Genomic DNA, 20,885 nt, shown 5'->3' with positions numbered 1-20,885 from the left:
TTAGCGAACGTCAGTTAGGATCTGAATTGTCGCCAGTTGGCGTTGTGAGGCCCCTTTGTAAAGCGCTTGTTAATGATAAAAAAATAAATAAATCATGAGCAATGAGGTAACTAGAGTGATGAACTAGTGCCTTCCATACAAGTCATGTTCAGGGCTTTGGTAGTAAAGTTCTGATTGGTCACCTGTTGTTTTTGACAACGAGTTATTTAAGGCCCCTCTATACTCTCCGATGATTACAGAAAGGGAAGAGTTTTGCCTTGTTGTGGAGGTCATTTCATTTGTTTAGCCATCGAGAGTTTATCAAACCGGAGAGCTCCGCTACAGGTTGCATTTGAAAGTGCCCCCATTCCCGCGCTGTTCGTACACACCCCCCCTCATAAAACAGCCTACAGGTGTACTTCTGTTTCCCAGTATGATGCCTTATCAATTGAAGTTAAGGACCATGGGACTAATTGCTTTGGTTGAATGTAAACAAAGTTATGATCACTACAGTTAATGCTTTTGAAGACTTGTATTTTTTTTATTCCATCCATCCATCCATCCATCCATCCATCCATCCATCCATCCATCCATCCATCCATCCATCCATCCATTACATAATAGTTAAGTGAATGGAATTTATACTGTACCTGTAAATTCGTATTTTATGCTGTACAGCTGTTCTCTGCTTAATGCAAATGGGACATACTGTATATTTTATCATTTAGATTTTGTATAATTTGCTAATTAATGCGTCTTATATGTTCTGATTTCAGGATGAGAGATTTAGACTTGTATAAGTTAAAATATTATGTACTGTGTTTAATTCGAGATGTCTCTGGTTGCACTATGAAATGCACTTTTCCACGCATGCCGTGTGTCCATGTTACTTCGTCACCTTTTTCACCCGTTACCAGTTTGCATGCCTGATATATGGACAGCTGGACACCATCATACACCAAAACGACCAGAATTCTTGTGCGATGCGGGCTCTTTCGTTTGACACACCAAAAATGATCGTTTACCCAAAAACAAACACGCAAAAAAGTGAAATTTCAAAACACTACTTGTCCTACAATTTTTGTCCAAATCACGTCATTTATACATTTTTAAAAAAGAAAATTCAGGATGCTAAGAGGCACTATACTTCCATAGACAAGTTTCCGAGGTACCTCCGCTTTACTTCCATATGTCTGCAAGCAACTCCCGTTTTAGAATTTGTCCATCCAAAACAACAGCGGAGCTGGAGAAACATTACTCATCAAAATCCCTTAAAAAAGACAATTTGGAAATACTGCATCCATCTGCCATCCTCACGACAGGGGAGGACAACATGTTCATGAAGGCAGATAGGGAAACAATCTCATGCCACCACAAAGATCAGGTGTTTTTGTAGCCATGTAGTCATGGAAGGTATGTTCTTCCTATCCCTGCATTTTCATGTGTCCAGTGCTCAAAAAATACTAAAGCTAAAATCTTTCGCATGAAACGACTTGTTACCTTTGATATTGTTATTACCATGATGATTGTAATTGTGATTATCTTTAATAGTATTTACTACAACTACCCGGGGGCGGCAAAGAGGCTGGGACAGATGGAGGCTCACCTCGCGGCGGACCGTCAGCTCGTTCCTGAGATCCAACTACGAGCTTTTTGACTGCAGCAACTTTAGGATACGTGTTTTACCAAATTTACGGGTTCGCGGTGAATCAGTAACAGGCACACTTTTGCAAAATAGACAATGTTTATTTATGATTATTGCAGAGTTCAAAATGCTTATTGAGTATAATTCCACATAAAAGCAGGCAATACAGACATCAAAACAAGCATAACTAGTTGTAACGATAACGCTAGATCTAGATTGCCACTTTTAATATCACCGCGCTACCGTCTAAGCACAAATATTCCTCTAAGAATAAAAAGAACTCTTACCGTGACAAAGGGCGGAGAGCCAGACGACCCGATCAGAGTCAGAAAAGGAATAAAGCCAAGCGATACGTACGTCATCCGTTGGCGGAGTCTGGGGGGGTTGGGAAATCTCGTGAGACTCCATCCCAACTGTGGAACCCAAGTGCCAAAGTAGTGTGAAAAACAATAACAGGCGTCGAAGTGATGGGGTAAACAAGGAGAAGTTGTCACACAGGCAATCATACAACACAAATGCATAATGTGCTTCACTTAAGGCATAATGTGCTAATGTTAAGGCATAATGTGCTAATTCACTTCGCATAATATTTTCCCCCATTAATACGTTATTGGAGCTGGAATTACCGAGGATAGCGGGAGAAAGCCCGTCTGTAGGCCGCTGAGGGTCTGCGTAATGTCGGCTCAAAGTTTGGCGAGGCTCTTAAGCCGCTCCGGAGCTCTGCTGTATGATATCATTCTCGTATGCTATATTTAAAAATAATTTTATAAATTGTGATTTATTGACCATTTTGCGCATGCACAAATCGTATAAATAAAATAAGAAATGGAATCATGCTGTCCAAATGTCTTATTGCAATCAATATCTGCAATTAAAAAAAAAAAAACATACTATTTTTGTTTGTATGTACGTACCTTGTAGTATTTCCTTGTAACAACAAAATCTGTGCCAGCCCTTCTGCATTCGGCAAATGTAATATAATGTGTAATTTCCCCTCATTTTTAGGTCACTCAAGCGGCCGACGTGTCAATCTATACCTCACGTCAACACAGGCTGACAGGTTGTTATAATTTTGTCCACGAATGATCAACGAAGTGATAAGAACAATCATGCAATCTCATCTACGTCTCATCTACGTCGTGCTGAATCCATTTTTGGAGATTCTGTGGGTTCCTCTGACATGATTTTACAGTTTTAAGTTTGTCAACACACTGCTTACTTCAACCGCAATTCATATTGTTCTTTCTAAACCGGAAATTCGGAGCAGACATTTTCCAAGATGGCGCCACCCATTTTCGTGTACGTTTTTTGCTAAAAACATACGGTTCAGCCAAAATTTGCCAAAAACATAACAACTGATTTCTAACGGCCCAATTTTCCCATTCATTTCCAATGGCCCTATTTGCCATTCATTTCAATGGCACTAAACATGTGATTGAAAAGGCTGGCATTATCATAGAACGGCAAGCTTGCGTCAGATTGGTGTAATTGAGTCATGTGATTTTTGTGGCGACATCTCATTGTTGAAATTGGTAGAGGTACTCTTGACATTGCTGGCAAAAATAAATCTAAGACCTGTATGCAGAATAAAGAAGAAAATGTAGCGTGGTAAGAGGAGCGTTTTTCTTCACAAATCTAGGCAAGGCAAATTTATTTGTATAGCACAATTCAACACAAGGCAATTCAAAGTGCTTTACACCACATGTAGATCATAAAATCACATTAAATCAAAACAACGTTAAAACAAAGACAATCAAAACAGGAAGTAAATTATACTTAAAGTGCCTGTGACACGAAAAAGCATGTTTATTTCATAACACACGCGGTATTTTATGCCCCTGAATGATATGGACCGCTTGGATGTGTGTGGAAGCGATCGCTATTTTTATTTAGTTTTTTGAATCCCGCGCCATGAAAATGAGTGACTTCCGGCTTCGGTCTTGCATTGAGGAGGAGGGCGCTGTGACGTGTACGGTAGAAGACGTCCTCTTCACGCTACAGTGTACTGTTGTGTATGAGGACGAAGGATTCAGCTGATTTTGCGGATTAATACGTTTATTTTTCGCATCACGCCAGCCAAACCGCTGCAGAAAAATCATTCTGTATGAGGGAGAGGCGTATGCGCCTTTTTGGAGTTTCAAAAGGTTCCCATTCACCGTGGATATTTACTGTGGGACCATTGGACTTACGAGGAAGTGAGTAAACATCTTGTTTTGTATTATGTCAAAAACGAATACAGCGATTACAAAGTAAACACTACAAACTTCCTTTAAATGAAGGACTACTTACGTTTGATCATTGATAGGCATGTAAAAAGCTCTTCTAATGCTCATTAGCAGCCGCACATTAGCTGCACAACAACTCTAGCCACGCTCCTCCGGGGAACGAACTGTAAATTGCTCTCCGCCTGGCGGTATGCCGATCCGCGAAGACAATCGACAACCGGGTCGTCATGTCAAATAATCCAGGATAGTTATGTGTGATTTTCCGCTTCGAAGACTTTGAAACATCACTCGGTTCGGGTTAGCATGTCGGCTAGCTGTCACGCCTTCTGGTTTGTTTACATTCTCCGAAGGGAAATGACATATGTCTGATTTAGGTGTCATAAAATATCGTTCGGGAGGTGCGACAGTAAAGGTGAAGTCGACAGTTTTGTCCATTATGGAGAAATTTTGCCATGTCGTCCTGAATAAATGCATTTTTATTATTTCATATTCCATTCAGCACAAGACTGTTATTTGTCATGACCATGCCATTTATTTAGCAATTGGGGGAAATACTTGGATAAAAAGAATATCCTGTAAAAATATTGAAGTAAAGAGACAGAAACAATGACATTTTGCCGCTCTCTTCGTCGCGTTTTCCTTGTTCTGAATAGTTCCCACTCGACGGGCTGACTGGTCCTTCTCAAGCCATTTATATAGCTATTGGGGAAAAACACTTGGATAAAAAGAATATCCTGTAAAAATATTGGAGTAGAGAGACTGAAACAATGACATTTTGCGGCTCTCTTCGTCGCGTTTTCCTCGTTCTGAATAATTCCCCCTCAATGGGCTGAATAGTAAAACCGATGAGCCCAGTCTACCGCTGACGTCATCCACCTGTTGGGGACGCTAAAGCCCTATAATGGTCGGCGTGGCTAACCGGCAGATTAAAAGACTAATTTCTCGTCATCTGTGCTTTACTAAATTGTTGTATACAGTCGAATCGTCTCAAAATATGATTCTAATTCACATAATAATGCCATTTAAGACTTTTTTTCTTTTGTCGTATGCTCTTTAAAAATGGCATTAAATCACAAAAAGAATTTAAAAAAAAAACACAAAAAAAACCTAATAGTAATTGAAATCAGAAATTGAAATAAAGCACTAATAAAAATAAATAAAAAGCTAATAGTTTGAATTTTGAAATATATAGACAGTTATGGATATGTTGTTGTAGCCCAGTGTTAAATAAGCAGAAAATTCATGTTTTATAAAATCTAATTATTTCCGATGCACCTGAATGCACCACGGCTAAATGTACGCCATCTCTTGCTCGCCCACTCATTTGCTAGAGAGAGAGCGAGAAAATTAGTCGTTAGGAAAGCTTCTAGAAGCTTCTGTGTACGTTCTATTAGACAAAATAGCGTTCCCTGATCATTTAAGGTTGTTTATTCACATTTTATTTTGGGTTAAAAGGTGTTGGACACGACTGCGGTACATATTGAGCAAGGAGAGAAAAGTTATAGAAGAAAACCTATCCTGGTGAGTGTTCCCATATATGCTAATGGGCTAGCTGTCGATGTGTGCTAAACAATTTGGATATATCCACACGAAAACTGATAAAATAAAACCAGCCAGGACAATTGTTATGGGCTGCTATGGACAAAAGATTTGTGATTAGAGATCTGTTATGTCATTTATGTTGAGTTGTGAAAAAGAAAAAAAGTGTTTATAGCGAACTTTTCAATGTTTTTTTTCTAGCATTAGCACATGAGCTGTGCTCGTAGGGGGAATAATGGTGTTCACTACGTATATAGAGGCAGTCGGACATCCGGGCATCTGATGACGTCACCAGCCACAACAAAGCGTCCCCATATTGACAATGGGGTAAAAGACGAGTCACATATAATACAAACTCATTGAACTTTCGTCTTATTTGCTGTCTTTTTTCCGTCGGAATGGCTAAAAGGTGCTGTGTTGCGGGTTGTCACACAAGGAAGAGTTTGGAGCCGCATTTGAAGTTCTTCATTCTTCCAAGTGAGAAAAAAAGGAGAAACAAATGGCTGAGCACAATTAATTGAGGAACAGTAAAATAAGACGGCTCCATGGACTATTTTCGCCTGTGGGAACCTAAATCCAAGCACATTTACGTTTGCTGCCGACATTTTATTTCTGGTGAGTCTAATCGATTATTTTTTGCCCCAATTAGCTGCTACGGTCCAATAGACTAGGCAGTGGTTATTTTTACCTTAACCGGCAACTCGCAAAGCGTTTTTTTTCTTTTGCCGTGAACTGCTCTGATTAGTCAATCAGTATATTATTGGCCTGGTGGGAATTGGTTATTTTGCCGTGACGTGTTGATGGCTAATTAACGCATGGAGGCGAATTACCGGTAACTGCAGAAATAATCACTTCGTATATACTACCATTTTTTACAGTCACACACAGTACATATTCCATGTAAATGATAAAGGTCAACTTACTGAGTGACTTTATGAGGTAGCTGTAGATGTTTCCGAACTCCACTGCAGGCCATTCCTTTGTTTATCCAGCTATCAGCTGCGACTTTGTATCGGCAGCTTTGTAAGCCAATAAACGCTAATTTTAAATTGCATCGCCTCCTCGCGTCTGTCGGCAGTGACTCGTGATAATAGTAAGCCATGTTTAAGACGTTTTTAAGAAAAAAGACGCAAAACACACCTGAAATATATGAATTTCAGACGTTTGTCTATGGAATGTTTAGCTGTGCGTACCACTTTCACGTTGCTAAGCAAGGTGACGTCATCGTGACATCACGCCGACTTCCTCCATTAAAGTCCAATATATATTCATTTAAAAAAAAAATTCTAGTCCATTACTAGTATGTGTGTTGCATTGTTTGCACCTTGAGTAATGAACCTGCACATTATGTGCAGGCTGTTTTTTTGTTGTTGGACTGATTCACTTGTGGATCAGACACTGCCGGCTTGCGACCTGGACTGGACCCCACCAACGGGACGCACCGGAGGCGTTGGGAAAAAAGTCACAGAGGAGAACACTGACGTTCCTTGACCACCACCTACGTTCGTTGAGGGCGGTAGGACAAAAGGATTAATCAGCAGTCCTTGGATTATTATTTTTTCTGAGATCTCAGATTTTCATTTTTTTGGGTCAGGCCTGACACCAGACTAAGAAAAAAAAGCAGCGATCGCAATTTAATGTTATTTTTTCTCACTGACTCTGGGTGTCGCCATTTAGGTTAAAAAGTTTTTCATTGCATTTATTGTTTATAAATTGTTCAAATTCAAAAATACAGTTGTGTTCCACTACATGTTCTTTTGTCAGTGTATCTTATGTTGTTGAGTGCCGTTGCCAATCTCCTACCGAATCTAGATAAATTGAACCCTAAAATTACACAATTTACAACCCAGTCATACTGGGAGAAGGGTTATACTGTGATAAAGAAAAGCATTTTTAGCCCTGATTTAAAGGAGCTAACAATTTTAGCACACTTCAGACCTTCAGGTAATTTGTGCCAGAGGTGAGGAGTATAATAACTAAATGCTTCCTCACCCTGCTTGGTTTTTGTTCTTGGAACATACAGGAGACTGGTTCCAGACGACCTTAGGGGTCTAGATGTTTCATAGGGATCCAAAACCTCAAGCATGTATTTTGGTCCAAGGCCATTAAGTGTTTTGTAGACGAGTAGTTGTATTTCATAGTCTATCCTTTCACTCACTGGAAGCTAGTGTAACGATTTCAAAACCGGTGTAATGTGGTCCAGTTTCCTCATATTTGTAAGGACTCTGACTGCAGCATTCTGTACTAGCTGCAGCTTCCTGACTGATTTTTTTTTATCAAGACCTGTAAATATACCGTTGCAATAGTCCAATCTACTGAAAATGAATGCATGCATAGGTTTTTCCATGTCTTGTTGAGTCAAAATCCCCTTAATTCTGGCTATATTTTTTAGGTGGTAATAAGCAGATTTAGTGACGGACTTTAGATGGCTATCAAATTTTAGGTCTGAGCCAATAATAACACCAAGATTTCTCACTTGATTTATAGCTGTGTGCATTGTGCTAAGGTACGTGCTTATCTTTGAACTTTCCTTTTTTGCCCCGAAAATGATCGCTTCTGTCTTCTCCACATTTATCTGGAGAAAATTCTATTCATTGAATGCATTTACTCAGGGAGACTAAGGGACTATTATTACGTGGGGACACAGAAATGTAGAGTTGTGTGTCATTTGCATAGGTGTGATAGGACATGTCACACTGTTCCATGATCTGAGCTAGGGGAAGCATATACTGTAGATGTTAAATAAGAGTGGTCCAAGAATGGACCCTTGAGGGACTCCATACGTGAATTTGGTTCGTTCTGACTGATGGTTTCCAATTGACACAAAGAAATCCGTGTAAGTAAGATGTGAATCACTAAAGAACAGTGTCAGTGAGCTCCAATCTGCTGAGTAGTATGTTGTGATCAACCGTGTCAAGTGCGGCACTGAGATCCTCTAGTAGCAGAACAGATCGTCAGTATTCCGACAAATATGATTTAGGACTTTGATAAGCACGGTCTCGGTGCTGTGTTGTGGCCAAAATCCAGACTATTGTGAAATGAGTTAAAAAATTGTTTTGCATCATAAAGACCTGGATCTGTTCGAACACAACCCTCTCGATAATTTTCCCCGGGAATCTACTCAAGTAAAAGTAAAAAGTATGGCTTAGTAGAACTAAGTAAATTTTCTCAAAAAGTTACTCAAGTAAATGTAACGGAGTACATGTAACGTGTTACTACCCACCTCTGAATGTAATGTAATGTTATGAAATCCCGCCCTGCCCGCACAGAGAGCGTCGAGTCGCCAACACGGGAAAGGTCTGAAAGTGTCCAACCCGTTAACTCCAGGTATATCAATCAATGTCTGAAAGCCACGACCATAGACTTCATAATATATTGACGGGACACGGGGCCAATTAATAGAGGGTGGAAACACAGACAAAGAGTCTTTACGTTGAAAATTCTTATAAATGCTTGAATCCCTGAATTCTTTATAGATATGGACGTAAAACAGTCTCGATTCTTGGTTAAAAGAAAAAAAAACGGCAGTTACCATTTATTTTACATAAATATTAAGCTTGAGAATGATAAACCGATACGACCGGATATCCGGTTTTACAGGTGAGCGATACAGCTGTATCGATAGTAAAGTTACCATTCGACAGTAATTAGCCATTAAATATTCAATAAACTGATAGTTGAGATAGAATCTGGCTATCGCGAGCACAAGAACCGGCTTCTAATGCCTAGTTCAATGCATAGCTTAATATGATAATAATATTAGCTTTTACCTCACATGCTGCGCTTGTGTCATTCACCACACAGCGCACTTAGATTGTGACCGCCGTCGTGGTTGCCTCAACTGCCCATTCATTTCGACAGAACCGCTAGTAGTCGCCGTCATTACCCGATCGTCACGGGCGTGTCTTAACAACGCGAGAGCTAACAAAACCACTGTAACGCACGCTCCGTAGCGTTTTCTTCACAGCCCAAAACAAAACTAGTAGTGGCAACGGAGCAACATGCTAAAACAATGGACAGTTTGCGCACCGCGCCAGCGACGTGCAGCGATTGATTTTCAATGCACCCCGGAAAACAAAAGTCGGACTTTGAAGGCAGCCAGATCTGTTCGCATGGGACAGAGCTAGTGAGAAGTGTGAAGCGGTACAGAGATCGTGAGTTTTTAACCCTGAAAAATAACCAACTACAATGGTGGAAAGGGCTGCATATTGTTTCCACGAAATACAGTCTACTTAAACATGAACATGTGGTTCAGTTGATCTTCCTAAAGAAAAATCTGCCTTTCAAAAAAGATATAGTGATGAGGAATAAAAAAAAATGTGGAAGCACAGGCATAAGTGAATGACTTTGCTGTGTATAAGGTTAATGTAATGATTATAGACCTGTCTGTCTAAAATGCCATGTTTTTCCCCCACAGTTATACCAGTGGTAAAGCATAATGTATTATTTATTTCTGATAACATGAGCAGGTTTAATTATTTATTTCTAGAGCTGCTGCATATAATTAATATTTTTTGCTTGTAAGATGTTTACGTTGAACGTTTGCACTAAAATTACTTACCTATCGTGTTCAAAACACCAGGAAATACAGTAATTAAATTACTGCACTTTATTGTTGTCTGTCACTGGAGTTTTATTATCAATCCCATCCAACAAAATGACGGTTATGTAGTAAGCCTTTTTTTTTTTTCATAAAAAAATAAAACTTAACATTGGTATGAAATTTTGTTGTTTGATTTAATCTTTAATCTTTTTTTATAGGTTTAAAATATTGTACGAACACACACACAACAAATGTTTACTATCGTATCGTTTTCACTCTGCATCGAACCGTATCGTTCTTACACAGTATCGAATCGAATTGCTCGGCCTCAAAAATGTATCTTTTTTTTTTTATCGAATCGTAACCTGTATCTAGATACATATCGAATCTGCTTGATGCCAGAGATTCCCAACCCTAATAAACATGTCGCATTACTGTTAGTCTTCAAGCCACTGTGGCGCCACCTTATCACCACAAAGAGCTTTTTATGTTGAAAATTCTTGTGAATAAATGCTTAAATGCATTGAATGAATGAAAATTTACATTGCATTTACACAGTAATGAATAATAATCAGGAATAAGAACAGTAGCTGTTGCCAAGCCACTCACCATATCTTTCAAAAATTTCCAAAATACCATAATTTCCCGAATATAACGCGCACTTTTTCCCCCCAAAATCAACTTGTAAAATCATGGTGCGCATTATAAACGGGTACATGGATGGAGACAGAAATATATATGTATATTCTTTATATATATATATATATATATATATATGTATATTTATAAACCGATATTTTTTTTTATTGACACGGCCACGTTCTGTTGAAGAAACGTATGCGACGATCCGCAGCCGACCATTATGGTACGTGACGTCACCATTTTGTTTCGGTAATACTTCACTCTGATCGGCTGAATGATTTCGTCTTTGCTTTTCTCACTCTTCATAAAGCACAGAATTTAGTTTCTTGAACTCATTTGAGTTAACGTTTATTGTAGCTCCGCAACTCGGACCATAACAAACATAACAACACAGACATCCTGTGTGTGTCCGTCAACTATATCTGTCCCTCGGGAAACTCAAACCCAAATAACAATAGTTCCTATTGTTACCGTCGTGTCGACAGCGATGAGTGGATTTCCGACTTACGTTCTCACTTTCATTTTACCGTATCAATCCATGGAAGAAACATTTATTCATCATGATGAAACGAGCCAATTATACAGCAGCCTTTAAAAGAAAAGTCACATCTGTTTTGTTTTCTCCTAGATTCTGAGAAGTTGGAGAAGTTGTCAAATCATATTATTACTGTAAAAATTGTCAGTTGATGGTAATGTTTTGAACTACCAATATGCTATGCTTGTGCTGGGTTTCACCTGTAAAATGACATTTCTGTATCTTTACACGAGCTCTGTTTTGTTGTATTCTTCTATTTATTGGTGCTAAAATTAGGATGCGCGTTATAAACGGGTACAATAATTTCCCCTAGGTTTTACAAGTAAATTTGGGGTGCGCATTATACACGGGTGCGCCTTATATTCGTGAAATTACGCTATATTGAGTAACTTGGCAGCACAACTGCGATTAAACACGATCCAGTCCAGGGGGTACTCTGCCTCTCGTCCAAATTCAACTTGGAAAGATCCTCTAACGAGGACAAACCAAACACCAAATGGACGAACAGGTTATGAGCTCAACCGGCTTAGCTAAGAACTGCCACGAAATGTCTCTCTCTCGTGGTGCTTTCTATTGAAGCAATCCACACAAGAACCCCAGAGGCCCTCGCCCAGCTGCAGGAAAGACAAGTGTATCTTGGTGTGTGTGACAGTTTCCGAATCTAAATTCATCCCCTCTTGCCTGCAAAGGCCCGCGCCTCCCCTCGCGCGCTCCTCAACTATCAGAGCCGTATCGCTTTGCAAACCTCGGCGGTGATGTTGTCAGGCTCCTGTCTGTGAAGTGGCCCCGGCCATAAAACAACAGTGACGTGAGTGATTGATCCAGCAATGAAGATGGCAATACTCCTCTGCATCAATATGAAGGCAGCCTGCGGGACTGGAGCCCTTTCAGACAGCTCTCTGTTTCTCCTCAGAGGAAAAATCCATACACAATTGATGGCAGTTCAAAGAGGGGCTTTATTGTGGGATATCAAATAAAACATCAGAGAACACAGGCAACGCCAGCCGGAGACGGAACCAAAGAATACACGAGTAAGCGGGCCTTTGAAAGACACAAAGAGCGATCTGCATTTTGCTTTATCTTCCTTTTGCACCTGAACTGTAATGCAACACGCTGAGTTTGTTTCACACGTCGCGTTTGGATGTCAGCGCTATCAGTGATGCAATTACACTATACGATCCTATAGGAAAAGCGCTAGGCGGATACGCAAAGAGGCTTAAACGGGTCAGATAGGCGCGGGAAAGTATTAAAAGAATTTTTCAAGCGTCATTTCTATGCAGGCTGGCCTCTGGCGAACCCGCTTCGGTTTCATCATCCACTTACGTCATGAAAAAGATCGTGAACGCTGCTTAATTAGGCGACACGCACACACTCTTCCCGCGTTTCAACGTGTCCTTCATCCCGCGTAATAACCTTTGTATTAGTTTTGCATTTGTATCATTAGAAATTGCGTTTATCCAATTGTCTTCTGTAATTTGATTCGAATGGATAATTGGCCAATATGTCATGCGATTACGTGGCGTAAATTAAATATATCACGCGATTAAATCGTGTTTTGCGGGGTTTCTTTAGCAACGAAACAGGTTTCAGGATTGGACGTCTGTCCTCGTATGAGTTAGCGTGGATTCGGCGTGTGGACATTTGCATATTATCAGGACGCGTGTGACAGAACTTAATGTTTGCCCTCCACTTTGCCGCTGATTGATGGATGTGTCAGGTATGATGGGGCATCATGGCGTCATGTGACTGCAGCAGATGGCACAAGAGAGTATCAGAGCGGGTTCACCTGCTGTTTGCTCTCCCGCTTACTGCGATCAAATGCCGTTGAGCGAAGGGAAGCAGTCAGTAAAAGTTACAAAAGAGCAGGGCAGGAGACTGACAAAGGATGGTGAAGATAGTCTTTGTAAGGTGATGAATTAAAAGAGATGGAAATTTTGAGCAATTAAGTATCTGAACCTTTTTGAACCTCTCATATCTCTGCATAAAATCACCATCAAATGTGACCAGATCTTTGTCAAAATCACATAGATGAAAAAGCAGTGTCTGCTTGAACTAAAACCACTTAAACATTTATAGGTTTTCATATTTTAACTAAAAACGGCAATTTCTGGAGAAATTACTCTGGTCTTTGCTCTGTGGAGATACAGGATACAGGAGATACTGGATCTTAGCTTAGCCTAGGTTGCTTTGGGGACATTTCGGGGACATTATCAGGTCACTTCCTGTTGATTTGGGGACGTGACTTGGTCAAATCAGGTCATTTGGGAAGTTTGGGGGGCGTGGCCTAGTCATATTAGGTCATTTTGGTACATATGGGGGGCGTGGCCTGGTCATATCAGGTCATTTGGCAACATTTGGGAGCATGGCCGAGTCACATCAGGTCATTTGGGGACATTTGGGGGCGTGGTCTGGACATATCACATCATTTGGGTGAAGATAGCTTGCAAGCAATGACAGAAGGGGGAAAAATAAGTACGTGAACCCTCTACCTAAGGAGACTTTAAGAGCAATTGAAACCAATTTTTAACTTTTTAAGTCAGGTGTGTGCCCAATCACTAATGAGTGTTGTAAAGCTCCCCTGCCCACTATAAAACACACACCTGGTAAAATTTGTCTTGATGAGAAGCATTGTCTGATATGCATCATGGCTCGGTCAAAAGAGCTGTCTGAAGACCTGCGATCAAGGATTGTTGATTTGTATAAAGCTGGGAAAGGATACTAAACAATCTCAAAAATTCTGGATGTTCATCAGTCGACAGTCAGAGAAGTTCTCTACAAATGGAGAGAGTTTGGCAGTGTTGCTTGTCTCCTAAGGAGTGGCCATCCACCAAAGATGACGCCAAGACGTCAGCGCAGAATATTCAGAGAGGTAAAAAACAACCCTAGAGTGTCTGCTAAAGACTTACAGAATCACTGGCACAGTCCAATATCTCAAATATATTTAAATCTATGGCCAAGAATGGCGTTCGTGGGAGGATTCCATGGAGGAAGTCACTACTGTCTAAAAAAAACATTGTTGCTCGTTTAATGTTCACAAAAAGGCACTTCGACACTCCACAGAATTTTTGGCAAAATATTTTGTGGACTGATGAAACCAAAGTCGAATTGTTTGGGAGTAATACACAACGTCATGTGTGGAGGAAAAATGGAACAGCTCAGTAACATCAACATCTCATCCCCACCGTGAAGCATGGTGGAGGAAACATCATGATTTGGGACTGTTTTGCGACCTCAGGGCCTGGACAACTTGTAATCATTAATGGAAGAATGATTTCAAAAGTTTATCAGGATGTTTTGCCGGAAGCCTGAGGCTGTCGGTCAGACAATTGAAGATAAAAAGAGAACGGATGCTGCAACAAGACAATGATCCAAAACACAGAAGTAAATCAACTTCAGAATGGTTTCAGAAGAAAAAAAATACACGTTCTGGAGTGGCCTAGTCAAAGTCCAGACTCGAACCCGCCGTCATTTGCGATCTCAACAAGTTGATCTTCCTGTTGCACAGACATGCTGGAATCACTAATAAGGCAACGGGCAGATAAGGGCAGAACAGATACAGGACGCCTTCTGACCACGTGCGTCATGCAGATGACTGAGCAAGATTGACTTTGACAAGCAAGTGATAGGCAAGCCATCTACAAGCCCACGTCTGCACCACCAAATCACGCCATCAGCTTTTCTGGACAGTCCAGAACAAATGGCGGGACATCTTGTCTCCCCACAAGGAACATCTGATACGGAGGAACCCGCGACCGAAAAGTGAACACTTAGCACTCACGTGGCGCTGAGGATGGCAAAATCCTTAACTCTCGTTGCCCTGACAACAGTAATGCCCAAATTCTTCTATCCAACAGACAATTATCCTAAACAACGCCCAAACACACCCTTCTTCCAGACCACAGCCCGCCTCACCACAGCCTTTAAAATACTGAATGTTTAACTAATCGTCATTTATCTTGGGAATCTTTTGTTGACCTGTGATATGGTGACCACAGTATCCAGTATCTCTCTGTGCTGTATGATTGCTGCCGACTTGGAATAGATTGTCAACTTGTGTTTCGAAGCCTTTTTCCAGATTTTAAAACAGTTAGTACAAGGGTTTAAGACTAAGGTGATTGCGCAGAGTTTAGACTTTTGGCCAGGTTGTCGGAGTTCCGCCACCACGGGTCATTGGAATTGCGCTAGTGCGGTTTCGGCGGTTCCGCTGGCATGATTCCAGCAATCTGGCTAAAAGGACAGATCGCTTCAACCGGTAAGTCTCTTTAAATTTTTGTCCGAATGAACAACCCAGAATTCCAAAGATGGACGCTGAAGTTGCACCAGACGTACTCCGACTGATCGTTGTGGTCTTGCTTTCCATTATACGCTCGAGGAAATGCATAAAAGCACTGGATTATACATTGGAACGCAATATTCAAGCAAAGCTAGCTAGATACAATCAAGCTGCTCTGTAGTCCCATGATATTTACATCATAAGCCTTTGTGCTGTGACCCGGGTCTTAACCTGCTTTCACACATCACGATACATAGTTAAGTCCCGGACATTATATTAGGACACAACCCGGTTAATGTCCGTGACATCTCCGTGTCAGTCCACCCAGGAAATTGCTTTCATACATAAGGGCTACCTGTTTAAATACCGCTAGATACAATCAAGCTGCACTGTAGTCCCATGATGCTTACGTCATAAGCCTTTGCGCTGTGACCCAGGTCTTAACCTGCTTTCACACATCACCATACATAGTTAAGTCCCGGACATTATATTAGGACACAACCCGGTTAATATCCATGACATCTCCGTGTCAGTCCACCCAGGAAATTGCTTTCATACATAAGGGCTACCTGTTTAAATACCGGGACTTAACCGGAGTTCAGCGTATGTCTGAAAAGTGTCTTTGGCTTTTTTAAATATAGCGGTAAGTCTCTTTAAATTTTTGTCCTAATGAACAATCCAGAATTCCAAAGATGGACATTGAAGTTGCGACGGACGTACTCTGACTGATTGTTGTGGTCTTGGTTTCCATTGTAAACTCGAGGAAATTATGAATTGGAACGTAATTAACCTTCGCGCTGTGACCCGGTACTTAACCGGCTGCTTTCACATATTACGCTACCCGGTTAATGTCCGTGTCCTTTCTGTGTCAGTCCGCCCAGGAAATTGCTTTCAGACATAAGGGCTACCCGTCTAAATACACGGACTTACCCGGAGTTCAGCATATGTCTGAAAAGGCTCTATGGCTACGTTCATACTACAGGTGCATGCACGAATCTGATTTTTTCGTGTTTTTCCGACTCGAGTGAGCCGTTAACTTGACGGTCTGAATGTGACAAGTCGCATAGAACTGGACCATTTCAAATCCGATCTTTTGTATGTGGTTCAAATCCGATCTGGGCCACATTTTTCCAGACTGTCGTGGCGGTCTGTACTTTCCAATCTCTCAAATCGGAATTCATGCAGCAATTACGTTATCAAAAAGCGAGAGAGACGCTACGGTAACGGTGCAGCTGTGCGTTATTAGCGCCTAGCTTGCCTTGAACACGGCTTTTTAGGAAGGGTCGGACTTGACGACAGTCATAAAAAAATAAAAATGGGTTGAGGATAAGCCTGAGAATGATCGGTTTTCTGTCTGCTCCATATAAGCAATATTTCAACATTGCTTACACGGCCAAGAGTCGGGGCAAATTGCCCGTATGTGTGTGTGACATGCACAGACAGTGCGTGCATGCTAGTGATCCATATACTTCGAATATAAATCTAAACTGGGATTATTTATGTCTGTTATTTGTGTCCTCTTTTTAAAAAGCAAAATATGATATCCCTGGAATAACGGATGACAGCCAGCATGTGTGGGCTTTTGTTTTGATGCATCTGCGCATGCGGGTCGTCTTGCTCAGCGCGTGTCGGACTGCGAATTAGTGCGCATGCGTAGTACTTCAAAGGTCTCAATGGACAAAGGCAGTCTGAACGGGCACGCCAAAAAAAGATATGACAAAAAAATCGGAATTGTGCATTAAGACCTTTAGTGTGAACTTAGCTTATGTGACTTAGCATGTTCGGACCATCGCAAAAGAATCTCACTCGAGTCCCTTAATGACCAAAAGATCCGATCTGGGTCGCTTCAAACTGCGGACTGAACGTGGCCGTAATCTACTAATGATGGGATGTCCTCTCGCAGCCATTTAACACCCGTTCCAGACCAGCGGATAAGTACAGATAGAGGGGCTACAGAGACACACAAAGTAACTATGACTGATCACCAGGCCCGGTGTCTCCAAGGGACATCCTCCGTGTAATTCTCTTAGTGTAGCCGAATATCATTTATCCTCCAAATAGACACATGACCCCGCTATAACCGTGTCACTCCGAGTTCAAGACCGCACAGCGAGTGCATTCAAAGGACACGGCGCACAATTAATTTCAGCGCACATATATAAACACGCACTGTACGAGTCACCCGCTGGCAGATAAGGAATGCCGTTCGCACGTATGCATTACATATGCAGAAGCGTGCAGCGCGGAGGGTAACGCATCCTAATAGAGGCACTCCGTGAGGCCCTGTGAAAGTAGAAAAGGCGTTATCAGTGATGGATTCCGGCACGGCGAGCCACCTTGACGACGGTCCAAGCCCCTGCTATCTGCCCTCTCCAGCCCCGCTCCCGGGCGCGGCGAGAGTGAGTGGCAGCTGTGCGGAAACGCCGGTGCCAATATGTCACAGGCACCAATCTGCATCCCCGAGGGATTCTACCGGGAGTTCAAGCCGAGTATCACACCGCAGAGAAAACAATTTCTTCTGCCAATACTCCCACACACATGAGAAATGTTTTAATATTTGCCGCTGCTTTATGGCCGTGTCTGTGACAGTGATGGAGAAAATGTCAGCTTTTTACGCACTTAAATGCCACTCTTTGTCTCCGGCTGTTTCTTTTCATTGATCTTGCCTCTGCCTCCCAATCAATAACATTCACCAAAGACTCTTGTTTGGTCCTTTTCAAAGCTTTCAGCCTTGCAGGATTTCACACTGTACTTTCTTTGCCTAATTAGTCGTGCGGTCGCTTTGTTTGTCTGAGGGCAAAATGCGACTCTGGTTACAGACCATGGAGATTTTCTTTAATACAAAAATATTATACACTTACCGCCTACAGTTTGTTCTCTAAGAAGTACTAGATAAGTTCTCTTAAATTGTTGCTAGACTACCAGTCAAAATGGATTGGATGTCTCTTACTGTCAAAAAAATGGAAATTAAATACAGTTACATACAGTGGGGCAAATAAGTATTTAGTCAACCACCAATTGTGCAAGTTCTCCTATTTGAAAAGATTAGCGAGGACTGTAATTGTCAACATGGGTAAACCTCAACCATGAGAGACAGAATGTGGGGGAAAAAATAGAAAATCACATTGTTTGATTTTTTATGAATTTATTTCCAAATTAGAGTGGGAAAAAAGTATTTGGTCACCCACAAGCAAGATTTCTGGCTGTCAAAGAGGTCTAACTTCTTCTAACGAGGTCTAATGAGGCTCCACTCGTTACCTGTATTAATGGCACCTGTTTTAACTCATTATCGGTATAAAAGACACCTGTCCACAACATCAGTCAGTCACACTCCAAACTCCACTATGGCCAAGACCAAAGAGCTGTTGAAGGACACCAGAGACAAAATTGTAGACCTGCACCAGGCTGGGAAAACTGAATCTGCAATTGGTAAAACGCTTGGTGTAAAGAAATCAACTGGGGAGCAATTATTAGAAAATGGAAGACATACAAGACCACAGATAATCTCCCTCGATCTGGGGCCCCATGCAAGATCTCACCCCGTGGCGTCAAAATGATATCAAGAACGGTGAGCAAAAATCCTACAACCACACGGGGGGACCTAGTGAATCACCTTCAGAGAGCTGGGATCACAGTAACAAAGGCTACTATCAGTAACACAATGCGCCGCCAGGGACTCAAATCCTGCACTGCCAGAGGTGTCCCCCTACTGAAGCCAGTACACGTCCAGGCCCGTCTGGGGTTCGCTAGAGAGCATTTGGATGATCCAGAAGAGGACTGGGAGAATATGTTATGGTCAGATGAAATCCAAATAGAACTTTTTGGTAGAAACACAGGTTCTCGTGTTTGGAGGAGAAAGAATACTGTATTTCATCCGTAGAACGCGATACCCACTGTGAAGCATGAGGGTGGAAATATCATGCTCTGGGGCTGTTTTTCTGCAAAGGGACCAGGACGAGTGATCTGTGTAAAGGAAAGAATGAATGGGGCCATGTATCGAGAGATTTTGAGTGAAAATCTCCTACCATCAGCAAGGGGAGACGTGGCTGGATCTTTCTGCCTGACACTGATCCCAAACACACGGCCAGGGCAGTAAAGGAGTGGCTTCGTAAGAAGCATTTCAAGGTCCTGGAGTGGCCTAGCCAGTCTCCAGATCTCAACCCCATAGAAAAGCTGTGGAGGGAGTTGAAAGTCCGTGTTGCCCAACGGCAGCCCCAAAACATCATTGCTCTAGAGGAGATCTGCATGTAGGAATGGGCCAAAATACCGGCAACAGTGTGTGAAAAGCTTGTGAAGAGTTACAGAAAACGTTTGGCTTCCATTATTGGCTACAAAGGGTACATAACAATGTATTGAGATGAACTTTTGGTATTGACGAAATACTTATTTTCCACCATGATTTTCAAATAAATTCTTTAAAAATCAAACAATGTGATTTTTGGGTTTTTTTTCCACATTCTGTCTCTCATGGTTGATGTTTACCCATGTTGACAATTACAGGCCTCTCTAATATTTTCAAGTGGGAGAACTTTTCGAGAGCACAATTCGTGGTTGACTAAATATTTATTTGCCCCACTGTACATACATCTAGTTGATGATGTTATGTTATGTTCTGAGGTGGGTGGAGTCGCCAAAAATGTTACTCAAGTAAGAGTAGCGTTACTTCAAAATAAAAATACTCGAGTAAAAATAGTCATCCAAAAAATGTACTCAAGTACAAGTAAAAAAGGATTTGGGGAAAAGAATACTCAGGTAATGAGTAACATTGTGAGTGATTGCTTACGATGTTTGATTATTTTTTTTTTTTCTGATATATGGCAGAAAACACTCAGGTGACTTGAAGTTCCGCTCTGAGACCCCCAATTTGGCCAAATTTCAAAATTGTCTGATATGCATGTGTGATACATCATTAGAAAGCTTAAAATCTCAATTTTCTGGGGGGGGTTTGAACAGGAGGGCATTTTTAAGAAAAAAAAATATATATTATCCAGCAAATCCCTAACTGGGGATGAGAACACGCGAGAGCAAAATTAAAGACGGCACGATTTTAACAAGATATTATAGTGTACTTACCTTGTTTTGATCCAAAAACTCCATGTAGAATGTATCATGTAGTGTTAAGACACAGATGTAAATGGCCACAGCCGGATTTTGGGGGGATTTTATGGGTGAAACATGGTAATATAACAAGCGTCGCGATGCAGAAATCACAGACATCAAGGAGTGGTCAACAGGTTCATTTTCATATATGTACCCTTTTAAACTTTTTTTTTTTTTTTTTCTCAATTTTTCTTTGTTTGGATCGATTATTCATCATCTAAAATATTGGGGAAAATGCGACAGTAACGGAAAAAAATACAATTAAGCAATAGTTATGAGGTAGATACTGTATCCGGGACTTTTTTACAGACGGCAATTTTTTCATTGTGACGTAATTTGTTTAAAAGTTTAAAATATGCGAGTGAATAATTTTTCTAAGTCGTTTATTTGTTTTCAACTAAATA

Source organism: Corythoichthys intestinalis, chromosome 5 (assembly GCF_030265065.1).
Source record: "Corythoichthys intestinalis isolate RoL2023-P3 chromosome 5, ASM3026506v1, whole genome shotgun sequence".
NCBI lineage: Eukaryota > Metazoa > Chordata > Actinopteri > Syngnathiformes > Syngnathidae > Corythoichthys > Corythoichthys intestinalis.
The sequence above is the reverse complement of the archived record's forward strand: the minus strand, read 5'-3'. Positions refer to the sequence as shown.